The sequence below is a fragment of the Theropithecus gelada genome, chromosome 20 (assembly GCF_003255815.1).
Source record: "Theropithecus gelada isolate Dixy chromosome 20, Tgel_1.0, whole genome shotgun sequence".
NCBI lineage: Eukaryota > Metazoa > Chordata > Mammalia > Primates > Cercopithecidae > Theropithecus > Theropithecus gelada.
Genome location: NC_037688.1, coordinates 77,316,410 through 77,335,139, shown reverse-complemented (window position 1 = coordinate 77,335,139; position 18,730 = coordinate 77,316,410). Strand labels below are relative to the sequence as shown.

Genomic DNA, 18,730 nt, shown 5'->3' with positions numbered 1-18,730 from the left:
CTGTAGTCATAGCAGTAAACAGTGAGTCCTTTGGAAAGAAATGTATTTAGGTAAAAGACGTGATAAGCTGCCCTTTCCACAAAAGGCAGCCACACTTAAGTGCCCATTGATGGTTGCTAGATCTACTGATGGTTTAAGAAAATTTGGAAGTTTGGATTTTTATGTGAAATTTTCTAATTATTACATGTTAGATCAAATAAAAAATACCTTGTGGTTCAAACAAAATACATTGTAGGCAGTTAGTTTGTAACTTCTGTAGTGAGAGTTGTAACAAGAGACTATTGAATTTTGAAGGAATAGTAAGATTAAATCTTGGGAGAATGTTGGTGTAAATAAGTCTAAGAATGATGGCATTTTGATTTCTAGAGCACTCCAAACTAAACATCTCACCCTCCCCTCCCCCTCCCCTCTCCTCTCCCTCCCCTCTCCTCTCCCTCCCCTTCCCCTCCCCCTTCCCTCCCCCTCCCTCCCCCATCCTCTCCTCTCCCTCCGCCCACCCTCTCCTCTCCCTCCCCCTCCCCCCACCCTCTCCTCTCCTTCCCCCTCCCCCCACCCTCTCCTCTCCCTTCCCCTCCCCTCTCCTCTCCCTCCCCCTCCCCTCCCCTCTCCTCTCCTCTCCTCTCCTTTTTTTCATTTCACTTCTCTTCTATGTAGAGTTTGATTCTTCACAACTTGGCTGGAAACATTCATGAAGACTACCTGCTATGCTAGAGGTTGGCTTGTTGGGAGAAACAAAGGAAAAGAGGCAGAAAAAAAGCAATAAAAATGATACCGAGAATGTTGAGAAATTCAATGTTTTGCAGAGTGCAGACAGGACTGAGTTTGAGATAGCTGGAATTGTGTGTTCTATGTGATTTAAAAAATATATACATTAAAATGCACAGATCTTAAGCATTCAGTTTGATGGGTTTTGACTTGCATACACCCACACAACCATCATGCCAAACAAAATTTAGAATGTTTCTATGGCCCTGGAAAATTCTTTCGTAGCCCTGTCACACAACCCTGTAGACTTCCAGGGGCAACTACTGTTCTAACAATTTCCATCACAGTAAATTAAATTTGCCAGTTCTTGGGCTTCATTTAAATGGAATCATATGGTGTGCACTCCGTCATGCCTGGCCTTGTTTTTGCTCAAAAAGAAAATGTTACAGAAATCAGTCCATATTATGCCTATCAGTGGTTCTCTCTTTTTTTTTTTTTCCACATTTAGTTGATAAGTGGCAGTCCATTGAATGCATACTTCATAATTTGTTATTTATCTACCAGTCAATAGGCATTTGTTTCCAGTTTTTGCTTATTGTGAATAAAACTTCTGTGACTAAATATTTACCAAACTGTGTGTGAATGGATTCTCATTGTCTTAGGTACATGCTCGGAGTAGAATTGCTGAGTCAGGGTAGATGTGTGTTTCACTTTATGAGAAACTGTTAAACCGTTTTCCAGCTCTTCTGGGGACGTTGTCTGCAGGCACTCAGAATGGTCCAGTATTTGACATACCGACGTAGGCTTTCCTACAATACAGCCTCTAACAAAACTAGGCTGTCCCGAACCCCTGGTAATAGAATTGTTTACCTGTATACCAAGAAGGTTGGGAAAGCACCAAAATCTGCATGTGGTGTGTGCCCAGGCAGACTTTGAGGGGTTTGTGCTGTAAGACCTAAAGTTCTTATGAGATTGTCCAAAACAAAGAAACATGTCAGCAGGGCCTATGGTGGTTCCATGTGTGCTAAATGTGTTCGTGACAGGATCAAGCGTGCTTTCCTTATCGAGGAGCAGAAAATCGTTGTGAAAGTGTTGAAGGCACAAGCACAGAGTCAGAAAGCTAAATAAAAAAAATGAAACTTTTTTGAGTAGTAAAAATGAAAAGACGTGCTGTATGTAAAAATAAAATTAAAAAAAAAAAAACAAAACCGTTTTCCGAAGTGGTTTCACCCTTCTCACAAGCCACCTATGAAAGTTCCAGTTGTTTCACATTCTCGCCAACATCTGCCCTTGCCGTTATTTTTGATGACGGCCATTTCAGTCGCTGAGTTTTCTATGTTGACTTTGTATCTAGAAATATTTCTAACTCAATTTGGTGAGCTTTTTGTGGACTTCATGGGCCTTTCCGACGTATACAATCCTGTCGTTTGCAAATGATGATAGCTTTTCTTCTTTTCTTTGTAATTTTTATGCATGTTTTAATTTTTTTTCCCTATTGAACTAACTGGGAATTCTAGTAAAATTGTGGATACAAGTGGGGATAATGGATATCCTTGTCTTATTCCTGATCTTAAGGGGAAAATATTCATTGTTTTACCGCTAAATATGATGTTAGCTATAGGTTTTTTTTTTTTTTTTTCCTAGATGCAGTTGATCCCACTGAGGAAGTTTCCTTTTATTTCTAGTTTCCTCAGGTATAAAAATCATGAATGGGTGTTACATTTTGTCAAATGCTTTTTTTGGTATGTATTGAGAAAATCGTAAGTTTTTTTTTTTTTTTTTCCTTTTTTCTCTTAGCGTGTTGAGTTACTCTAACTGCGTTTTGAATGATGAACCAGTCTTACATTCCTGAGATAAATCTCATTTGGTCGTGTTGTATTATCCTTTTAATAGATTGCTATATTCGATTTGCAAATATTTTATTAAAGATTTTTGCATCAACTTTCATGAAGGATATTGATGTGGTTTTTTTTTTTTTTTTTTTTTGTATGCACGTATGCCAGCCTTAAAAATGGGTTGCAAGTAGCCTCATCTCAGGACACAAGGGCATAACAATGATACGATTGGTTTTTGGGGACTCGGGAGAAAGGGTGGGAGCGAGTGAGGGATAAAGACTACACACAGGTACAGTGCACAGTGCTTGGGTGATGGGTGCATCAAAATCTCAGAAATCACCACTAATGAATTTATTCATGGAATTGTGTGTTCTATGTGATTTAAAAAATATATACATTAAATATATACCAATCACCACCCATTCCCCAAAAACCTATTGAAATAATAATAATAAGAAGAAAGTGTCCTCATCTCTATTATTTTCTGAAAGAATTTAAGTAATATTTTTATTATTTATTTTTTGAAGATTTGATGAAATTTGCCAGTGAAGAGATCTGGGACTTGGCTTTTCTTTGTGGGAAAATGTTCACTTATGAATTCAATTTATATGATAACTGTAAAACTTTTCATATTTTCTAGTTGCTTTTTTTGGTTTTGGTACTTTGTGGTACTTTGTTCATTTCATCTAGGTTGTTGAATTTATTCACAAAATGAATGACAGTTTTAAAAAACAAAATTTTTGAAAAGCAAAGTGTCGTTCATTTTGTCTGTTTTATTATTCTTTTAGTATCTGTAGTGATGTCCTCTCTTTAATTGTGGATATTAGTAATTTGTGTGTTTCTTTCTGTCTGTCTCTGTCTCTCTCTCTCTGAATCTCAGTCTCACTCTCTCTCTCTTTCTCTCTCTCTCTCCCTCTCTCCCTCCCTCCTTCCCTTACTCCCTCCTTCCCTCTGTCTCTCTCTCTGTCTCTCTGTTCTGATCATTCTTTATACGTTTATTTTTGGTAGACAGCCCTCAAAGTGGCTTCCAATAGCCTCTGCCTCTTGATATCCACATCCTTGTGTAATCTCCTCCTTTTGTGTGTGAACTAAACCTGGTGACTCAATTCTAATGAATAGAACATGGAGAAAGTGATGGGATATTACCTTCGAGACCAGTTTACAGAAAGATCCTTGCTTCCATCTTGTTTGTCCTTTCTTGCTTTCCTACTTGCTTGTTCTAATGGAAGCCAGCTACCATCATGGAGAAGTTCACATGGCAAGGAATTGAGGGAAGCCTGCAGCCAGCAGCCACTGAGGCCCTCAGTCCAATAGCCTGCACGTGTTTACAGACTTCCAACAGCTATATAAGTGAGCTTGGGGCCGGGCGCAGTGGCTCATGCCTGTAATCCCAGCACTTTGGGAGGCCGAGGTGGCAGATCACGAGTTCAGGAGATCGAGACCATCCTGGCTAACACGGTAAAACCCTGTCTCTACTAAAAATACAAAAAATTAGCCAGACGTTGTGGTGGGTGCCTGTAGTCCCAGCTACTCGGGAGACTGAGGCAGGAGAATGGCGTGAACCCGGGAGGCAGAGCTTGCACTGAGCTGAGATTGCACTACTGCACTCCAGCCTGGGTGCCAGAGTGAAACTCCGTCTCAAAAATAAAATAAAATAAAATTAAAAAGTGAGTTTGGTTACAAAGCTCCATCTCCTTAGTAAATCCTTGAGTTAACTGCAGCCTTGGCTGACACCTTGATTGCAGTCTTATAAAAGAACCACGTGTTACAGCCACCTATATGAAACCCTATAGAAACTGTGAGAGAACAAATGTTTGCTGTTTTAAGTCACTAAGTTTTAGGGTAATTTGTTGTACAGCAATAGATAGCTAATAGAGTGTTTATTGATTTTATTCATTAAGAAACCAACTTTTGTTGATTTTCCCTATTCATGTTTTTTTATTTCACTGATTTCTCTCTTACTTTTATTTTCTTTCTTATGATTACTTTAAGCTTTATTTGCTCCTCTTTAGCTTCTTTAAGTTCCAGTTTAGATCATTCATTTTATAGCTTTCTTATTTTTTAATATAGGCATTTAATGTAGTAAACATCCAGGCTAGTGTTCGTTTATGTATGTATCACAAATTTCAATATATTGTTTTTTGGTTATCATACAGTTCAAAGGATTTTCTAATTTCCCTCATATTTTAGTCTTTGGGCATTTAGAAGTGACTTATTTAATTGCTAAATATTTGGTAATTTTCCAGATAACTTATTTTGAGTGATTTTTAATTAAATACTATTGTCAGAGAAATCATGTTTTTGATTTCAGTATTTTCTAAGTTTAATGAGACTAGCTTTATGGAGCAGCAGCATATGGTCTCTCTTAATGAATGTTCCATAACCACTTGAAAAGAATGTGTATTCTGTAGTTTTTGGGTCTGTCATACTATAAATATCAAGTAGGTCAAGTTGGTTGATTGTGTCATTCAAATTTAATATTTGCCTACTAATTTTTTCTGGTTGCTTTAATAGTTACTTAGAATGGAATGTAAAAAGTCTTACAGTGCAGTCGATGAATTTGTCTTTCAATTATTGCATCATATATTTTGAAGCTCTGTTAATAGGTACAGCATACGTTTTTAGGGTTATTTTGTCTTGTTTATAAATTGACACTTTATTATTATTAAACAACCATTTTTACCGCTAGTAATGCTCTTTGTCTAGAGGTTGATTTTGTCTGATATTATTCATGCCAAACCAGCTCTCTGACACTTAGTGTTAATTAACAGTAAGATTAACAGCATATAGTTAATCTTGCTTTTTTTGGTTTAATTTGTCAATCTGTGCCTTGTACCTGGAGCGTTTAGGCCATTTATATTTAATGTAATTATGGATATGGTCAGGTTTAAGTCTATCTTGGCTTTTATTTTCTATTTGTATCCTCCATTCTTTGTTCTTCCATTTCTCTTTTACCGCCTTCTTTTGGGTTAATACTTTTTTTCTAGTATTTTGTGTGTGCTTTTTTGGGGTGTTGCTTTGGTTGATAAAGAAAACTTCAAGCTAGAAAATGACCTATATTATTTACGATTCAGGAATACAGCTGCCTTAAGCTTAGACTCACAGAGGCTGCTGGTCTTTACTGGAGTGGATGCCTCACTGGTTTTATTAATATTATCATCATGGTGTTGATGGATTCCTATAGCACAGGGCACATTGGATAGTATCCTTATTCTCCCTGGGATTTTCTGTCAGGCTGTGCCACGTGAGCTGCATAGGCAGAGGATTATTTGCAGACAAGCCATAGAAGGCTCAGTCTGCAGTAAATGCTAGTCTTTTGGAGTCTGTATTTCAGTTCCACGGTCAAGCTGTGTCTCTCTCTAGGGGCTTCCAGACTTCTGTTTGCTGTCACCTCTCTTTCCATCACAGCTGCTTCCCTCAGTTTGTTAGGAGGCAGGGAACATTCTGAAACCCTGGAGAAAAGCTGGCTGTGGGAGTCACACATGCCAGTGTTTTAGGTAAACTTCAGACATGCTTCTGACGTTGAGGGGCTTGATTCCAAACAGCACTCGGGTCCCTTCCTCTCTCCCCCACCACAGTGCATATTATATGAAAAAGGAACCAGGCCTTATAGGTGTTGAATTATTATTCACTCCATTCCTCTTTTTTTTTTTTTTTGCTTTGTTTATGACTTAGATTAATTCTGAATCTCTTGTACCTGGACTCCTATGAAAATTCCAATATAGCAAAAATGATTAAAATTGAATTGCCCATAGAAGCTGAGATGTCTTTTTTCCCTGGAGCTAGGTTCAGCATCTAAATAAGGGAGGAGGCCCACACCCTGCATATCAGCCTTTCAAACAAGGCACAGTGGGAGTACCTGAGTTCGGATCCGTAAATACAAAACAGGAAATCTTAAATGGAACTTTTCTCGATTTTTTCTTAAAGATCTAATATGAGATTATAGCTTTGATCATAACTTAATTTTTCATTTCCATTTGAACTTTAATTTTACTTAAATTTCCTTCTGACAAATCTCCAAAGGAATATTTAAGTGACACAGCATAATGCTGGCAGATTATTCATATATCAGCCCTCAGGCTACCAAGGAAGGCTTCATCATCTCAGAGTGAGTTTTATTGGAATCTGTAGCTCACAAAATATTGCTTTCTGACAGCTCCTGTGCAGTAGAATTTAAAGGCTTAAGTTTTGGGAGGATTTACACATTGGTAGCATCCTCTGCTATACCTTTTAGGGATATTAAATCAGAAGGCTCCCCAGTGGTAGTCCTGTAGATGGGTGTTCTGTAGTCCTCCCACATTTATATTACAGGTATGTGGGCCTTGGAACAGCTCTTTGTCCTCCTACTTTTTGAACCTCATTGGGGTAACTGTGTTCTTCTGTCCTGTGCCCTTTAGGGGAGTTGAGTCTGTCGTGATGATCGTATCTCAGTGCTGCAGAAAGCCAGCTTTGCTTCGTTCATTTGTTCATTCATTCATTCATTGAATAAATACCTATTAAGCTCCTCTTATTACCAGATACTCTTCTAAGTCCTGGGGACATTAGTAGTGAATAAATCAGATACTGTGGCTCTGTTCATGGAGCTCATGGGCTAGTAGGGAAGACAGAAGAAATTAGACTCATAAACATACAACTAAATCTATCGTAACTGGTGGTGAGAGCTATGAAGGAAATAATTTCTCTGTGGAAGAGGAATTTCAGCTGAGAGCTGGAGGACTGGTAGGAGTTAGCCAGATAAAGTGATTTTTATTCCCCCAAACAATATAGAGATGTGTTTTCATTTGCATTTCTCCTATTTCCCGCGAATTTGAACCTCTTCATGACATTACTGGCTATTTGAATCTTGTTTCATGAAATTTGCCTATTCATGTCCTTTACCTTTTTTTCAATTCTTTGTCTTTTGCTTATTGACTTGGGGGAGTTTTGCCTTTCACAGGTAGGTTTTCATCCACCTGCAGCTTGTGTGATGTAGCATGACTCAGGTGGGCTTTGCAAGGGGGTAGGTACTGAATGAAGATGGCGCGTGTGGAGAAGTCTGAACGGGTAGCCTTACAGAATGCTGGTTTGGTCAGATCAGCCTGGGACCAAGTTGAGTACCACATGTTTCAGAATCCGTGAGGGACTGGTTTCACCTGCTACACTTAATTCCAGAAGCTGGGGCTCATATTAAAGAGAGATCAAGTGTTCCTATTCTGAGCCTGGCACCATACAGGCTTTTATTGTGATCAGCAACATCTTGGTAGAGATTCTTCCCATGGAGTTTCTGAAATACCTGCTTTCTGTCTTCTGCTGGGGGTCACTTACATCTACGGAGGATGACTGAGGAGGGGGTCTGGCCGGAAATGATGGGGGGCTATTTTCATCTCAACTCTGTATCTCTAGATGTTTCCCTGGACTTCTTTAAAGACCATGTTTTACCCTATTGATTAGCAAAACAAAGTGGTTTTCAGAAACCTGCTGTTAGGATTTGTGAGATTTTATCGAATCTTCTCCATATTTCTTGCCCTTGCAAGAGATGTTTTGTGAAATTATTTTCTTGTGAAAAATAAAGTCTGTCGAAGAAGAAATGGAAAATCCCACAGATGCAGAAGCAAGGGGCACACGTGCAGATGGACACTTCTGGATGATAGGCAGTCATTGAAGGTTTTAAACAGGGAGTTATACTTCAGTTTTAGAATGGTGAGTAAGCCAGATGCGGTGGCTTATGCCTATCATCCCAGCACGTCAGGAGGCCTAGGTGGGAGGATTACTTGAGCCTAGGAGTATGGGACCAGCCTGGGAACATAGTGAGACCCCATCTGTACAAAAAATTAAAGAATTAGCTTGATGTGTGTCACACACCTGTAGTCCCAATTAGGAGGCTGGAGGTAGCAGGATTGCTTGAGTCTGGTTGTTTGAGACCAGCATGGGCAATGTAGTGAAATCCCCCACCTCTACAAAAAACAGACACATGCACAAAAGTAGCTAGGCATGGTGGAGTGCACCGGTAGTCCCAGCTACTTGGGAGGTTGAGGTGAGAGGATTGCTGGAGCCCAGGAGGTTGAGGCTGCGGTGAGCCAAGGTCATGCCATTGCACTCCAGCCTGGGCAACATAGCAAGACCCTGTCTCAAAAAAAAATAAAGATAGAATGGTGAGTAAAGAAGACTTAGAACCTTCACTGATTTGGATAACAGTCCCTGCCAGTATTCCAGATACTCCCTTTCCAAGACAGAGGTCTTCTAGGATTCTTTTTTATTTTGAGACGGAGTTTCACCCTTGTCACCCAGGCTGTAGTGCAGTGGCATGATCTTGGCCCACTGCAACCTCCGCCTCCTGGGTTCAAGTGATTTTCCTGCCTCAGCCTTCCAAGTAGCTGGGATTATAGGTGCATGCTACCATGCCCGGCTAAATTTTGTATTTTTAGTAGAGATGGGGTTTTACCATGTTGGCTAGGCTGACCTTGAACTCCTGACCTCAAGTGATCCACCACCCTCGGCCTCCCAAAGTGCTGGGATTACAGGTGTGAGCTACTGTGCCTGGCCAGGGTCTTGTAGAATTCTGACGATTAGAGATTTATTGTGAAAGATTGAGTTAAATGCACAGCAATGCTCTGCAGAGCAAGGTAAGGTTGTTTCCGAGAGAGCATGCCCGTTCTGCCCTGCCCTCCATCACCCGGATCACTTTATGCCTTGTGTCTGTTAGAGTCCCCGTCTGCTCTGTTCTGCTTCTTGCAGGACGGTAAGGCAAAGCATCACATCACTGTTCACAGCAAGTTTCAGCCTCCTTCATGTTCTCTGCTATCGTCAGGGTTTGTGAGGATAATTTGGTCTAAGTCGAGGAGAATCACGTCTAGAAGCAGCAGCCACTGGGGGTGAGGCTTATTTCACCTTCCCCATGGCAGGCATCTCGGCAAAACTTTGGCAGTCTTTGCTGGCTGGTTAGTGCAGAAAGATGAAATTACTATTTTCACTTCAACTTAAGCTTCTCCATGGCAGGGGGTGGAGTGGGGGAGCAGGAAAACAAAACAAACCACCACAAACCTGGCTGTTCCTGGGGCCTGGCAATGGAGTTGGCTAGTTGCTTTTTACATTTGAGTTGGTGGGCCCCCAGGCTAGCCACTCTCAGTGCTTTGCTTGCATTTCATGCTTGCATGGTTTAGGGAGGCATCTGACAAGTCCTATTTCTGTGCTGAGACCAGGAGACTTTTCTGGCACTCAGGTGTGCAGACCCGGTTTTACTTCTCTTGAATCTGCTTCACACCCACCTGCCCAGTATTTTCTGGACTCCTGATTCTCTCCCTGCCATCTTCCCCTCCCTCCCTCCATTTAAAAATAATCACGAAGGAAACACATTTTCGTGGTGAAGTTAAAATAAAACAGCAGAGAAGGACGTAGAAGAAAAAATGGATCCTCCCTTACCACTCCCCCTCCTCATGCCACTATTTTCTGAGGGTGCTACCTTCACCCCTGTTCATAGTGTGAGGTGCTTTATTGCAGACATTTTGATGCAGTCACCAACACATACCTGATCTCACACACACAGGGAATTGTGCACACATGTGCACATACACACATGCCTAGGGGCCTTAGATTTTATTTATTTATTTTGATTTATTACTACTTTTTAGAGACAGGGTCTCACTCTGTCACCCAGGCTGGAGTGCAGGCACCATCATATCTTACTGCAACCTCAAAGTCCAGGGCTTAAGCAATCCTCCCACCTCAGCCTCCTGAGTAGCCATGACTATAGGCATGTATCACCATGCCCAGGTAATTTTTTAATTTTTTATTTATAAACATGAGATCTCACCGTGTGGCCCAGGCTGGTCTTGAACTCCTGGCCTCAGGCAGTCCGCCTGTCTTGGCCTCCCAAAGTGCTGAAATTACAAGCTTGAACCACAGTACCTGACCATAATAGCTGTAATTTAAAATGGTCGTGCTTGTGGTTAAAAAATAAAGCAGTACCGAGAGGCTTACAATGAAAAATAATTGGCCAGGCTTGGTGGCTCACACTTGTAATCCCAGCACTTTGGGAGGCCGAGGCGAGCGGATCACTTAAGTTCAGGAGTTCGAGACCAGCCTGGGCAACATAGTGAAGCCCCATCTTTACTAAAAATACAAAAAATTAGCCGGGCATGGTGGCAGGTGCCTATAATCCTAGCTACTCAGGAGGCTGAGGCAGGAGATTGCTTGAACCTGGGAGGCGGAGGTTGCAGTGAGCTGAGATTGTGCCACTATACTCCAGCCTGGGTACAGAGTGAGACTCTGTCTTAAAAAAAAAAAAGGAAAAAAGAAAAAAAAATTATTTTCTGCCTTTGCCCATTCCCAAGAGGCAACAACTTTGAATTCTCTTAGCTTCAACCTCCCAGTGGTGGTGATCACCAGGGCTCAGACAATATTTATATATTGCTGGTTCTTGACTGATCTGACTGATCAATTTCAGTCGTTAGTAATTCAGATTTCTGGCTGTGATAGACGAGATTTAGCCTCATCTCAAACCCATGTCTCCCCTTCCTTTAACCTCAACAAATTGCTATTTTGACTATATTTAGTAAAATCAATGAATAGAGTTATATTATTTTGGCTATGTAAATATTATTCTTTTCAGAGCCGATAATACTAAAATGACTTTTTTTTTCTTCTGGAGTTTATAGTTGCCTTTATTTTTACTTTCAACGATTTGTCTTTGCTATGTGTTACATTTTTTTTTCAATATTTGTCTTGTATTAAGTATACAGTCAAGTTTTCCTCTTTTGTGTCTTTTTCTGGAGATCTCTTTCACAGATTCCCAGTACTCCAATTTGCACAGCACTGCTGTCGTCCTGAGACCTCCCTGCTAAATGCAATGTGTTTTCAGCTCTGTGTTTCTCTCCCAACTCCCCTGGGCTTGGCAGTTCCAGATCGTAAGACCTTGTGGGGTTCTTGAAGGGGATCAGCTTTCTCCTTGGCTAATCCCTTTCCTTCCTCATGCTGTCTTGGCTAGAGTTTCCTCTACTCCACTTCCTGTCAACTTCCTCAAACGTACACCATGCATTTGTTAAAAATCTGGCCTTAACAAGACAGCTCCCTCTCTTTCTGGTAATTCTTGCAGATCCCTGACTTTTAAAATTCCTGTACTATCATTTTATTGGGTTTTAGGAGGAGATAAATGCTTATACTTTTGGGACATCTTCTCCTTTAAACCAGAAGTCTTACTTACTGTTTAAAAAGTTTTTCTCAGTCTCTTTTTATCTCTTGTCGCTATCTCTCTTTCTCTCTCTATTATTTTTCACTTAGATATATCTAGTCATTGATAACAGTCCTCGTAGATGAAGTAGCTCTCCTCTCAGACAAAACTAGGTGGAACTTAGTGGTTATATGCCACAGTAAGTAACACCAAAGTTGATTCATCCTGAAGTTTACCTAAAGGTTCGTAATGCCGTGCCGTGCTTTTTAAGTGTCTGAACCCCCTAATTTTTTAAAAATTGTTTTTTAATTTTTATAGACTTAGGGAGTACAAGTGCCATTTTGTTCCATAGATATATTGCATAGCGGTGAAGTGTGGGCTTTAAGTGTGACTATCACCTGAATGGTGTACATTGTACCCATGAAGTCATTTCTCGTTCCTCACTCCCCTCCCACTCTCTCACCCTTCTGAGTCTCCAATTTGGTAATGTCATTCAGTGCTTTTCAATTATGATTATAGAGAGTATGATTTTACAAAGGAATGAAATCCAAGAGAAGCAATTTTATTAAACTATACCGTAAGTGTATAGATACTCACACAGAAGACCACAGTTCATCTGACCCTCAAAGACTTTACTTGCCTGGCATTTTTAGATGTATCACAGGCGTTGTTCCTTGGGTCATTTTCAAATTTAAACTGGAGCCAAAGCTTCTTTTTCTGGTCCTTTGATTTAGAGAGAGCTGCTTGTTCGTCTCTGCACACTGTGAACTGACAGGGAGCCTGAAAACTGTTTTTGGCTTAGCCATGGATGCACTTTTCCTATTTTTCTCTTAAGGTTCAACTCTAATGTTACCTCCTTCCCAGAATCTTTCCTGATCTGCCCTGGAGTGGGCAGCTGAGTGTACAGGTAAAAAGTGTGGACTTTGATCCCAGCCCTTTGGGAGGCTGAGGTGGGCGGATCACTTGAGGGCAGGAGTTCGAGACCAGCCTGGCCAACATGGGGAAACCCTTTCTCTACAAAAAATACAAAAATTAACTGGGCATAGTAGTGCCCACCTGTAGTCCCAGATACTCAGGAGACTGAGGCAGAGAATTGCTTGAACTCAGGAGGAGGAGGTTGCAGTGAGCCGAGATCATGCCACTGCACTCCAGCCTGGGCGACAGAGCCAGACTCTGTCTCGAAAAAAAAAAAAAAAAAAAAAAAACCCAAAAAAAAACTGTGGGCTTTGGAATTAGGCAGATGTGTTAAAGTCCCAGCATCAACATTTTCCAGGTATAGTGAACTCAGGCACAGTGTTCAGCATTTCTGAGTCTCTGTTTCCTCACCTGTATATGGGGGAGGGAGTGATAATTGTACCTGTCCAGGTCATTTGGCTGGGCTAGGGATTCATGGGCAGAGGCTACGCCCACATACCATTGTAAGGTTAGAATCAATTTCCAATTTATGAGCAACTTGAACAGGAGGGTTAGTGCTCAGCTGGGAAGACACCGTCTATAAACAGTAGGGTCTTGCTAGACCTGAGAAATTAATTTTTTGCTGTGCTATCATCCATCTTTTCCTTCCTTTATTTTGGAAAAAATACTGGGGTTTGCATTATTTTTCAGAAGGAAAAGTATAGTTTGCACCAACAAACTATACTCTTTTCTTAAAAATTTTAAAAAATTTCAATAGCGTTTGGAGTCTAAGTGGTGTTTGGTCACCTGATTGAGTTGTGTAGTAGTGAAGTCTGGGATTTTAGTGCAGCCATCACCTGAAGTGTACATTGTACTCATTATTTAGTTTCTTATCCCTCACCCCCACTGCCCCCGCTTTTGAGTCTTCAGTGTCCGTGATACTACTTTGTATGTCTTTATGTACCCATAGCTTAGATCCTACTTGTAAGTGAGAACATGCAGTATTGGTTTTCCATTTCTGAGTTACTTCACTTAGTTTAATGGCCTCTAACTCCATCCAAGTTGCTCCAAAAGACATTTTTTCATTCTTTTTTATGGCTGAGTAGTATTCCATGGTATGTATGTATGTACTTATGTACATATCACATATCACACTCATACACACAGATATGTATATTAATATCACATTTTCTTTATTCACTAAGTGGTCGATGGGCATATAGGTTGGTTCCATATCTTTGCAATTGTGAATTGTGCTACAATAAACATATGTATGCAGGTGTCTTCTTACTATCATGACTTCTCCTTTGGGTAGGTACCCAGTAGTGGGATTGCTGGATTCAGTGATAGATCTACATTTAGTTCTTTAAGATATCTCCATACTGTTTTCCATAGAGGTTGTAGTAATTTACTTTCCTACCAGCAGTGTATAATCGTTCCCTTTTCACCACATCCATGCCAACATCGATTGTCTTCTGATTTTTTAATAATAACCATTCTTGCTGGAGTAAGGTGGTATCTCATTATGGTTTTATTTTGCATTTCCCTGATGATGAGTGATGTTGAGAATTTTTTCCTATGTTTGTTGGTCATTTCATATCTTCTTTTGAGAAATGTCTATTCATGTCATGTGTCCACTTTTCGATGGGATTACGTCTTTTTTTTTGCTGATTTCAAACTATGCTCTTAGTAGGGAAAAATTACAGATGCTTTGGCCTCTTCTTGCTGCCAATCTAGATGCACCTTCAGCAAGCCTCAGCTGTGCCTGGGAAGTAGCTCTGACGTTGTTCCTTCTCTAGACTTCCATGGTCACTTGCTCCTTGCTACAGTGCTGTAATAACCTGTGGGCAAATCCATCCTTCCCAGTAAATCATGAGCCTTGCAAGAGCAGAGGCCATGTTCTATGAATGCCTGAATTTCCCAGTACTTCAGATGGCACCTAATACCTAGAGTGGGCTCAGGAGGTGTAGAGGGGCTGCACGAATGAAACCCCATATGTATTACACAAAGGGTCGGTTTCCTATTTCATTGCATGAGAATAGCCAGGTAGATTTTACTAACATGGAATGCATGTTTGGGGCATTCTGGTCATATATAGGCCATTGTTGTGAGTGTAGCTTGCTTCGGGTGAAAGAAGATCTCTGAAGCACAACTGAGAACATGTAGGCAAGTGTCTTCCAGGGCTGTTGAAACTTAGGGCGGAATTTCTCCCAATTGGGAAGACATGTCTTTTTTTTTTGAGATGGAGTCTTGTTGTGTCACTCAGGCTGGAGTGCAGTGGCATGATCTTGGCATCTTGGCTCACTGCCACCTCTGCTGCCCGGGTTCCAGCGATTTTCTTGCCTCAGCCTCACAAGTAGCTGGGATTACAGGTGCCTGTCACCGCGCCCAATAATTTTTGTGTTTTTTAGTAGAGATGGGGTTTCACCATCTTGACCAGGCTGGTCTTGAACTTCTGACCTCATGATCCACCCGCCTCAGCCACCCCAAATACTGGGGTCACAGGCGTGAGACCTGGCAACATGTCTTAAATTATAGATGATATGAGATCCTTTAGACTCATCTAGGAGTCCTGAGGACACCCCAGAGACAGTCATCCTCTACAGTGGCTGATGCTGCAGATGCATGAGGGACCTGTGTGAAACTTCGTAAGATCCTTGGACAGAGACAACCAAAGATTGTCTTCAGTTACAATCCCAGAATAGAGAGTCAGACATGGCAGATTGCAGGATCTGATTTGCAGTCTTGCTGCCTCTCACATGGTGCCTCTGTTTGGCTTGCTTCGGCATGAGCAGCAGTAGGCACTTATTTGTTTAATGATGCTTAGTGACTTTTTTTTTCCCCAAGCACACCACTGAGAATGGCAGGCTCAGTGATGAGATGTAATTCCATTTTGTGCCATGTGCTGTACTGGGTGCTTTCTGTGAACAGTTTGATTTTGTCTTCACAGCTACCCGGCAAAGTGGATACCATTGCCCCCACTTTAAAGATGGGAGAATGAAAGCCCAGGCAGGGATGCTTATTGCTCAAAGTCATGCACAGCCTGTTGAAGCAGGGCAAATTGCTCCATTTGGGCCGGGCGCGGTGGCTCAAGCCTGTAATCCCAGCACTTTGGGAGGCCGAGATGGGCAGATCACGAGGTCAGGAGATTGAGAACATCCTGGCTAACATGGTGAAACCCCGTCTCTACTAAAAAAAAAAAAATAAAAACAAAAGAAAAACAAAAAACTAGCTGGGCGAGCTGGCGGGCGCCTGTAGTCCCAGCTACTCGGGAGGCTGAGGCAGGAGAATGGCGTAAACCCGGAGGCAGAGCTTGCAGTGAGCTGAGATCCGGCCACTGCACTCCAGCCTGGGCAACAGAGTGAGACTCCGTCTCAAAAAGAAAAAAAAAAAAAAAATTGCTCCATTTGCTGCAGTGGTTAGGACTTCTCATTCCATCTCCCCAAAGTCCTCTTGGATGGTCTCAAATCATGGCAGTTGATGAGGAGAGCAAGGACCAGGTGACAAGACAGCTCTAGATATGGCTGTCCCCACATTGATGTGACTCCTAGCATTAATACCATTGCTGTGTCTTTGGGAGGTTAGTCTGGAAGTGGTTTATGTTGTTCACCAGGTCCTTTCCTGTAGAACCAACAGGGTCATCTAAATATGACCTCCTTAATCTGAGACCCATGACTTCCAAGCAGACTGTATTAGTCCGTCTTCATGCTGATGATAAAGACGTACCCAAGACTGGAAAGAAAAACAGGTTTAATGGAGTTACAGTTCCACATGGCTGGGGAGGTCTCACAATCATGGTGGAAGGCAAGGAGGAGCAAGGTATGTTTTACATGGATGGCAGCAGGCAAAGAGAGAGAGTTTGTGTAGGAGAACTCCTCTTTTTAAAACCATCAGATCTCGTGAGACTTACTCACTATTGCGAGAACAGCATGAGAAAGACTGGCCCCCATGATTCAGTTACCTCCCACTAGGTCCCTCCCACAAAATGTGGGAATTGTAGGAGCTACAGCCCAAGATGAGATTTGAGTGGGGACACAGCCAAATCATATTAAAGACTTATGGGTGGGCTTTGGAGGCTCTGGGTGGGTGGGTGGTGATGGCCTGAGGTCCCATGAAATGTATGGGATGTTTTGTGTGTCCTTTCTCTAGGTAAGGTTATGGCTTCCATCAGATTCTCAAGAGGGGTACAAAGAACAACACATATAAATAGTAATAAATAGTAATAAATGGTAATAATGATTGCATAATGTGAGCTAACATTTATGCAGCACTTTCCAAGTTTTATCTCATGAGACCCTCTTGACAATCTGATGAGCTGGATGCTGTATTATCCCCACTTGCATACAAGGAAGAAGAGAATTCAGTTGGCCGAGGTCATACAGTGGGTATGGGATGGAGCTGGAGTCCAAGCTTGGGCAACCCAGCTTTCGAATGCATATATTGCGGACCACTACAGATAACCAACCTTTGGGTGGATGTGTAGCTGTTGTTTGTTAGGAAAATGTGGAGTGTGGAGTGGGGGAGTGATAGACCTGTGCCCCATGGCACAGGTAAGCTCTGCCTCTGGAGCTGTTGAGAATAGCCTTTCTCCTTCTCTTAAGGGATCTGGGAGAAGCAGTACCAGAGCTGACCTCTTCACTAGGTGCAGCAGGCACAGTGCCCCATGAAAATGCTTTCATTTCTTTTATTTACTTATTTTTCTTTTTTGAAATTGGGTCTCACTCTGTTGCCCAGGCTGGAGTGCAGTGGTGCAGTCACAGCTTGCTGCAGCCTCGATCTCACGGGCTCAAGTGATCCTCCTTTCTCAGCCTCCCTCGTAGCTGGGTCTACGGGCATGCACCACCATGCCCAGCTAATTTTTTCGTTTTGTATAGAGACATGGTCTTGCTATGTTGCCTTGGCTGGCCTTGAACTTCTAAGCAATCCTCCTGCCTTGGCCTCTCAAAGTGCTGGGATTTGAGGCATGAGTCACCACACCTGGCCTCATTTCTTTTTAAAACCAGAAGATATTGGGGGGGGGGGGAAAGAACTTTCAGGTCAAAGAAAACACTTAAAAATATAGTAGTGATATATATGTCTTTATACCAATACAGACAAAAAATACCGTTTTGAATTTTTTTAAATGGAGGAAAGCAGCCCACAAAAGTGAAAGTGCCCAGGGACCACAGAAGTCATAATGTGACCCTGGAAAGGGCACTGGGGGCCTCTGTGAGATGCCCTTGTGTCAGCTGTTCAGAGGAACCAGTTTATCTGCCTAGGAAATTTATTTTAGTTCTGGAGCCTTATGAATCATGATGGAACCATTTGGAAGATGCATGAAGTGAAATGTACAGATCACGCTGTTGGTGGAATCTGTGGGCTGATGGGGCAAATGGCTCTGTGTACTGGAGGGAAGATGCCAGAGAGGAAGGTTCGATGAGGCCCATCTGCTATGGGACGGGGGAGGAGGCTGCCCGTCTGTCCAGGTGAAATGTCTTAAGTCAAAATTAGCATTTCCATGTTTAATTGCCCTATTATTGCCCCACAGGCCACGTAATCACCGGTGATTAAATGGAGACAGGGATGTGCTTAGAATTCATATCTTGCAGGATCTAAATCAACAGTGGAAAAGGGTACTGCTGTGATTTTACTCAGTTCCTGAGTCTGGCGTTTCTTGGAGCAGTTCCCGGGGAACGGGGTCTGCGTAGCTGCACCCCAAGCTGTCTCTGCAGGTGTTTTGTGCTGGGAGGGCTCCCCTTCTTTTCAGGGGCCAGGCAGAGAGGCAGGGGACAAGAATCCCAATTATGCCTGATGTTTGTGTAGCAGGGACCCTGTTTGTCACGTACAGAAAGTGCTTTTGCAGGGAATGAATTTAAGGCATTTTAAATTTGCTTTGCTGATGAGTGCTGTGTGTAAGAGCACCAGGAAGGTCATTATGGGAGTCTCAGTCCTGCATTGCTGCCTTCTGAAGGCTGGGAAGAAGGTGAGCTCTTCTCCCTTTTATGAAGGACACATAGGGTGGGCAGGCTGGGATGTCCACCTCTGTGCTCACATTGTCTGGAGCCTGTAGACGCACTCTGATGCCAGAGTATCAGACTCATCATGCATTCTCATAGGCCTGTCTTTGGAGAGTCACCCGGTAGTGCATAAGACAGAACTTTTGACAGGTGCC

General features: G+C 42.1%; 2 pseudogenes across 1 annotated transcript; both read left to right on the top strand.

Annotated features, from left to right (window-relative positions):
* Window positions 1–18,730, top strand: part of LOC112614342 — a 375,669-nt pseudogene that overhangs the window by 59,577 nt on the left and 297,362 nt on the right.
* LOC112614346 lies at window positions 1,466–1,873 on the top strand (annotated as a pseudogene). Its single transcript, XR_003117067.1, has one exon. The product of XR_003117067.1 is annotated as a 60S ribosomal protein L34 pseudogene (transcript).